At 36.9% G+C, this 7,138-nt stretch overlaps 1 protein-coding gene across 41 annotated transcripts in view; it reads right to left on the reverse strand.

Moving 5' to 3' along the window:
• Positions 1 to 7,138, reverse strand: part of RIMS2 (regulating synaptic membrane exocytosis 2) — a 748,363-nt gene that overhangs the window by 738,511 nt on the left and 2,714 nt on the right. The gene's annotated exons all lie outside the window — the stretch shown is intronic.

Genomic DNA, 7,138 nt, shown 5'->3' on the forward strand with positions numbered 1-7,138 from the left:
AAGAGATTGTATCTGAAGTAACCACTGTTTACTGCTTGTATTGTTTGTTTTGTCTTTATATTTTTTCTGTCTTTCTTTCCCAGATGCTTTGTCACTGCAACCATTCAGACCTGAAGCTGCTCTAAATTACATCAGAGTTGTTTCAGCCTCCAGCTGGCCCCAGAATCAGGGAAATGAAAAGACGGCATAGAAGCATTTTCCGTCACCTCTCCATATGTGTAAAGCTAGCTTCTACTTTAAAAACCAACCCCTAATCTCCTCAAATAGCCTTTACCAGTACTACTGATGAGGGAGGGAGTAGCTGCACACATGTTGAGCACAGTCGGTGCAAAGGCTCATTTTATTTGAATCCTGGGCCCCACTTCAACAGCTGGAAGCAAAAAAAAAAAAAAAAACCACCACACACCACAAAACTAAAAACAGGAAAATTCTCCAGTTCCCCTAAAATCATTCTGAAAGACCCTCCCAGTGTCAGAACCGCAGTTGGGCTAGAGGGGAGAGAAACAGACAAAGGCAAACAGCCTTCCAGAAAAGGAGAGCTAACAGAGTGCACCAAGGAACATTCACCTTCTTTATGTGACTCTGCTCTCAATATTCTGTAATACTTCAAGCATGCCAGAAGGGGGTGCTGGCACCCAGTCTGGGGGAAAAAACAAAAACAAAAAACACACCAGGAAGCTTTTGTGCCTGCCTTTGAAGTGCAGAATGAAGGTTTATGCACATGAATAACTTTACACATAAGTAATCCCACTGTCTTAAAATTCAAAGTTAGAACTCTTTTATTACTTTTTTCTTCTCATTATGGAAAGAAAATGCAAAGTTCACTGCAAATATTTTAAAAGTGGTCTGGGGAAAAATACACTTTTTAAATCAGGTTAGATTGACAGTTTTGTTCTGTACAATTTAGAACTTACAATATATACTGGAATTAGGCTTTAGTTTCAATGCAAAAAATCAAGCTTTCAACGTTTTCATAGGTTTTAAATTATCTTACTCATAGATTCATAGAGTTTAAGGCCAGAAGGGGCCATGAGATCAAGTAGTCTGACCTCCTGTATATCACAACCCATTACATTTCACCCAGTTCCCCCTGTATTGAACCCAATAACTTGGGTTTGACTAAGCATAACGTGCAGAAAGACGTCTGATCTTAATCTGAAGACATCATATGGCGGAGAATCCATCACTTCCCTTGGTAGTTTGTTTCCATGGTTAATCATCCTCACTATTAAAAATTTGTACCTTATTTCTCATTTGAATTTGTCTGGCTTAAGCTTCCAGCCATTTGTTCTTGTTATGCCTTTCTCTGTTGGAATAATGATCCCTTTACTACCTGGTATTTTCTCCCTATGAAGGTACATACTCACTGTAATCAAGCACCTCTCAATCTTCTCCTTGATAAACTAAACAGATTTAACTCTCAATCTCTCATTATGAGGCATTTTCTACAGCTCTCAAAAATTGCCATTGTTCTTTTCTGTATCCTCTCCAATTTTTTAACTTAAAAATGTGGACATTAGAACTGTACACATTATTCCAGTATTGGTCTCACCAACACTGTATAGAGAGGTAAAATCAACTCCCTATTCCTATTCACTACTACCCGTTTGGAGTCTGCCTTCATCTACAAACACATTCTGCTTAGTCACTGACAGGAAGTAACCCCACTACTACTACTATTTATCCAGCATCCAAAAGGGTGATAGTAACTTTACAGAAAGAAGGAAGAGGTGGCACAGGCAAGTGGAATAATCAAACAGAAAACAAGCGGACAGTAAAAGAAACAAAAAAAGACAGGAGAAAAAGAGTGTCAGGCCCTTCAACACTCAAGTTTCTTCTCCCTATACTTTCTATTTTCCACTGTTTCAAGACACTACATTTAAATTCATCTTCACCGTATACATATGTTGTACGGCACAAGTAAACAAAAACAAAACTGTATGCTCCATCCTTCACTCTATATTCGGCAAAACACATAATGAAATCATAGGAATACTGCCTGAATAAGAAATGTTGACTATAGTTCTAGGTTATTATTTACCTCAAAAAAATCTGATCATCTAGTCTGATCTCCTATAGAACACAGGCCAAAGAAATTCTCCAAAATAATTCCTAGAGCATATCTTTTAGAAAAAAAGGAAGAAAGTAGACAAGAATATTCCAGAGAAAGAGTATCCAGTCTCATCTGCAATATCTTCATCTTCTTTTGGTGAGGCAGCAAATCCATCTACATCTATCTTTGCAGATTAATAAAGTTTTCAAGTACTTAAAGTGCACGTAAAATCTTAGACATTCCCCTGGAGACTATTCAAGAAAAACACCACAAGCTCTTAAACATATTGCATTAACACAGACCCGGGAAATTAGCCATGCCAATAAACAATGGCCCGCTGGAACCTGCCAAATCCATCTGGCATAGGCCTACTTCCATCTCAGCTACCTCTAAGACAGCAGACAGAAGCTCAAGTCCCTGCAAAGGATTTGAACACTTACTCTCATCCTTCATCTGGCTCTCTTGCTGCGCAAGTAGTACAGGAGAGAACAAAATAGTAAAGTCCACAAAAGTCACCCCAAAGAAAAAAGATCCCCAAAAAACTGGATCTTTTCAGCAAGCCTTCAAATGAAAGCAGCAAATTATCAAGTACTGCTCAACATGTGTTTTTAATTTGGGAAAACTGTCTAATTTTGTTGATCAGTTACTCAAGGAGCAACAAGAGTTGCTGAAATAACTTATGGCCAACTGGTTGCTCAAACATCTCAGCAGACTGCACTGGACACATGATACAGCAGGTCACACCATGGCTACTGAAATAAGCCGGACAAGGTAGTTCTGGCTTCAGTCCTCTGGAATTTCAACAGAGATTCAGGCCATAACTGAGGACTTCCCATTTGAGGGAAAGCCTCTTCAGCAGTGGGACAGACAAAGCCCTCCATATTTTAAAAGATGACAGAGCAACTCTGTCCTTCCAGGGCTCTGTATCCCAACTCCTAAAAGGAAGCAGCCATGACAGCACCCATATTTCAGACAGTGCTCAGTTACATTCAACTCAAGATCTTTAGAGCCACTGAGAAAGAGGCAGAGATTCCACCAGAGGCAACCCTCTGCCTCCTCCTTGGCTGCCCCACAGTCTGAGGTTTTGAATAGTCAGGAAGTCTGATGCATGCTTGGACCAAAGGATCTTTGTTCTACCCTTTGGCAACCAGTTGTTTTATTTTCAAGAATCTTGAGCTGACATTACTCAGATCAGTGGGCCCTCAAGATTTACATCATCTTAAAAATTTTGAATCCCTCATACTTGCACTTCTGAATCCCTCATATTTGCACTTCAGAAAAAACATACAAAGAGTGATCACTTTATACGCACACACCCCAACAACAATCAAAACACCGAGCATTTCATGTTTTTTATCTTTAAAAAAATTGTATAAATCCTAACTAATCAATTTGCATAGTGAGGTAGGGAAGCTTTAATCATATTTTATATAGCAGTAACACATACAAATAGTTTGTGTAACTTTGAAGACCACAAACTGGCAAATCAGGATTAGAACTCTCAGGCAACAGTCTCCTCCCACATCAACACTACTGCTAAATCCTAAGTATTTTTTCCTTTACTTCTCCAAAGTCACTTCATTCCTGCCATTAAACACTTTATCATCTTTCCTCATGACTACTGAGAACTCCTCTTCTCTGACCTCCTTAGCTGTCACTTCACTGCATCAAAAAAACACAGCTGCAAAAATCATCTTTTGTCCACTGTGCTAGCCATACCTACTTCCTCTTCCAATCCCTTCATCGTGCCCACACCCCACTCAGCACCATGTGAATGAACACCTAATTTCAGTTTATTTATAAAATGGGATTACAATATGTCTCTGAAACAATGAAATGTACATTGTTTTCAGAGCCTGTTCCTGTTGGTTTTACAGAGAACAGCATTTTATCCTAGTTTTTTTAGGCATAACAGACTGGTCACCTGAAATAGCTGCCAACCTCTGGTGACACTGAAGGTAAGCTGGACACACACATATGCGCCTAAAGGACCATTCCCTAGTCTGTCATGCAATAATGTTGCCACCTTACTACGCTTTGTGAGACCTCCCAGTAAGCACTCCCCTCAAGCCAGCCCTCCCACACAAAAGTCAGATTCATACAGAGACTTAAGTTAATTTGCATTTTTTCTAACATAGGGCCCAATCCTGCAAAGTGCACTCAATGCCAATCAAATCAGTGGACGTTGGAGCACACTCAGGACCTTGCAAGACTGGGATCATAAATTCATTTATATAGAGACAACATGACCTGAAAATCTGTTAGGAAGCTTACATGGATAAAACTAGAAAAAAGATGCAGAACATACGTATTTTAAATGAAAAATCATGCAAATTCTACACAAAGTCCCTAAAACAACAGAGGTTCAAAACATTCGCATTTTTGTAGTTTAATTGGGATGAACTTGTATAAGTTGTAGAGGTAAAATTTATTGCATCTGGAGTACATATATTATGTATATTAAATATTGCTCAAAATCTTTTTCTGTCAAGTTATCTTTTTAACCACGCTACATTTACTTTGCCCTGTTAATTGAAATACTTTTGTTAAATCTCAGCAAAATGTTTTTTCTATGGAAGGAACATTTTTAAAATGTGCAGTTTTCCAGATTAAAAAATGACAGTCCAATATTAAAACATTACTCTAGTTTCTAGTAAAGATAAATTGCCTCACAAATAATTACAATAATATATGTTTAAATAGCTTTAGGTTGAAACACAAATTAGCAAAAGCAAAGAATCTCAAATTTAGGCCTATAGCTGATTTAGGAAAAAACAAACAACACAATGAGCTAAGTATAGAATGATAGCCTTAATGAAGGGCCAGCTGCAGCAACTCTTACACCGAACCCAAATCAACATTCAAGAAAGCAGGGATGAAAGAAACAAAAACCCAACTCCAGTAGTACCAAACCTTCCAGAGGAGAGGCTCAGAGTAGAAGCAGCACAGTATCCTGACCCCTCCTCCTCCATGAGAGCACTGCATGGCTACAGATGTGTGCTTTTAGGAGACAGAGCCTGCCAGAAGGGAGCAGATCTGGTAAACAGCCACTTTACATGTCATCTTCTCCCAACAAATCTCAGCAGGAGTTCATGCTGACCTTATCAAAATTAACTCCTGCAGATTCAAACTCTATAGCATCTACCTTCACTTCCCAAAAAAGATTAGCGCATGTAGAGAGAATAAAATTATATATCTATATTTTTTTAATAGACATACACATTTCCCCCTGGAGATAGAAAGGGGGAGGAATAAAAATAAATAGCCCACATGACAGATACGAATCACATTATTTAATGAACTTCTGGAAAGTGCTAAAATATCACAGTGATGGGCACCATGTAAGAACTTGAAATGGAATTGAAGAAAGCAGTAGAGTGGAGGGAGGGGCTAGCCCCTCAGACTGACATTCAGTCATCATAAGTTCCCCCAAAGTTTACAGGAAATCCATTCATATCCCCTTGATTCTCTAATAAGAATGTTATCACAAGACCTCTCCAAGTGTTAGCTCAGACTTTCCAGCATAATTTTACCCTCCCATGTTATATTTTCATGGAATGGAATGATACAGCCCGTAATTCTTACTCAGACAAAAGTCCATTTCACTTCAAAAGAAGTTTCCCTTCAGTGGAAATTTTGCTTGAATAAGGAGTGTACAATTTGGCTCTATCTGCATGATATCAATAAGAATAGTTAAATGTATATGTTGTATTAATGTTCTTGTTTTCTTTTAGAAATTGGGGGACATACCTGTCAAGAAGGTTAAACTGCAAAATATTTACTTAAGAGAGCAGAACAAATTTTTGTATGATATTTTTTCTAGTAAATATAGAAAAGAGAACATTTTTAGAATAAACAGTGCTTTAAAACTGTTAAGTGCATATTTCACATTAAATAAAGTAAATAAAATGTCTTTAGAAAATAACATTGATAAGTTGTTTACCTGAAACCATATCACTTCTCAAGGTCTTGTAAATTATTATTAACTCCCATTGACAACAATACTTCTATAAAATAGTTGTTTCGGTCCATCCTGTATATACATATTTTTGCATATAGTCTTTCCAATACCCTATACACAATTCTCAGCCTCCAGCACACCATCCCCCCACTGCTGTGTCAAGTGAAAAACTGAAATTACAGCGATGACACTCCTTAATGGGAAGACATTGGGTCAGCGCTTCAGCTGATATAAATTGACATAGCTCCAGCAATAGGAGGTTTGCATGTGAAAACAATGAGAAACTAAGCCTCATAGAATGCATATAGCTTCTCTCAAAGTTCTAATGAAGGGTGTGGTATCACCTTACTTTATTTTGTAACTGCATGCATTCTTTTACCCCCCACAAACTTCCTTCTGTGCTGAGTGTGTTCTCATATAATAACAGAGCAAACTTAAATTTAAAAAAAATAGAAAATCTGTTTACACTTATAATCCTTACACTTAAACCATTTGATGTTAGTTGGAGCCTCTCGCTTTCTTAAAATACTGGGAAATTACTCTGCCTATAATATGCACATTAGTGATCATTTATGAAATTCTTAGCCTTGTAACAACCTTACTCCTAAAAAATTAGATGACTCCTCATGCATATAGGTCACAATCACATTTAAAATACACATAACTCATGTTTAGATTTTAGAATTACACATGATTTTTCACTATAAAAAAGTGATATTCTTACTTTCTTACAGTGAATGTAATTTTTAAAATCACAAATATTATCGAATCCAAAACAAAGTTGCCAGCATTATTTGTTAATCTTTAATGCTACTCTCATATATTGAAGCTTTACTTCTGATTAATAACTTGTAATTTCATTTCTTGTTAATGTTTTTAAACACACAAAACTTTTAAGTTAAAAATGTATATTCTTTTATTTTGATTCTCCATATTATTCAGAAATGTAACAAATCTTTTAAGTACTTTAAAATGTGGGTGCCACAATTGTGTGAAATATATAATATTAAAATGTCAGCTATTTAATACTCTGAATTGCTTTTGATTATTTAGAATTAGAATGACAAAATTAGATATACACTGGAAGTCAAATTACATAATTCACACTGGTATTCTTCGTAATG

This window comes from Lepidochelys kempii, chromosome 2 (genome assembly GCF_965140285.1).
Source record: "Lepidochelys kempii isolate rLepKem1 chromosome 2, rLepKem1.hap1, whole genome shotgun sequence".
NCBI lineage: Eukaryota > Metazoa > Chordata > Testudines > Cheloniidae > Lepidochelys > Lepidochelys kempii.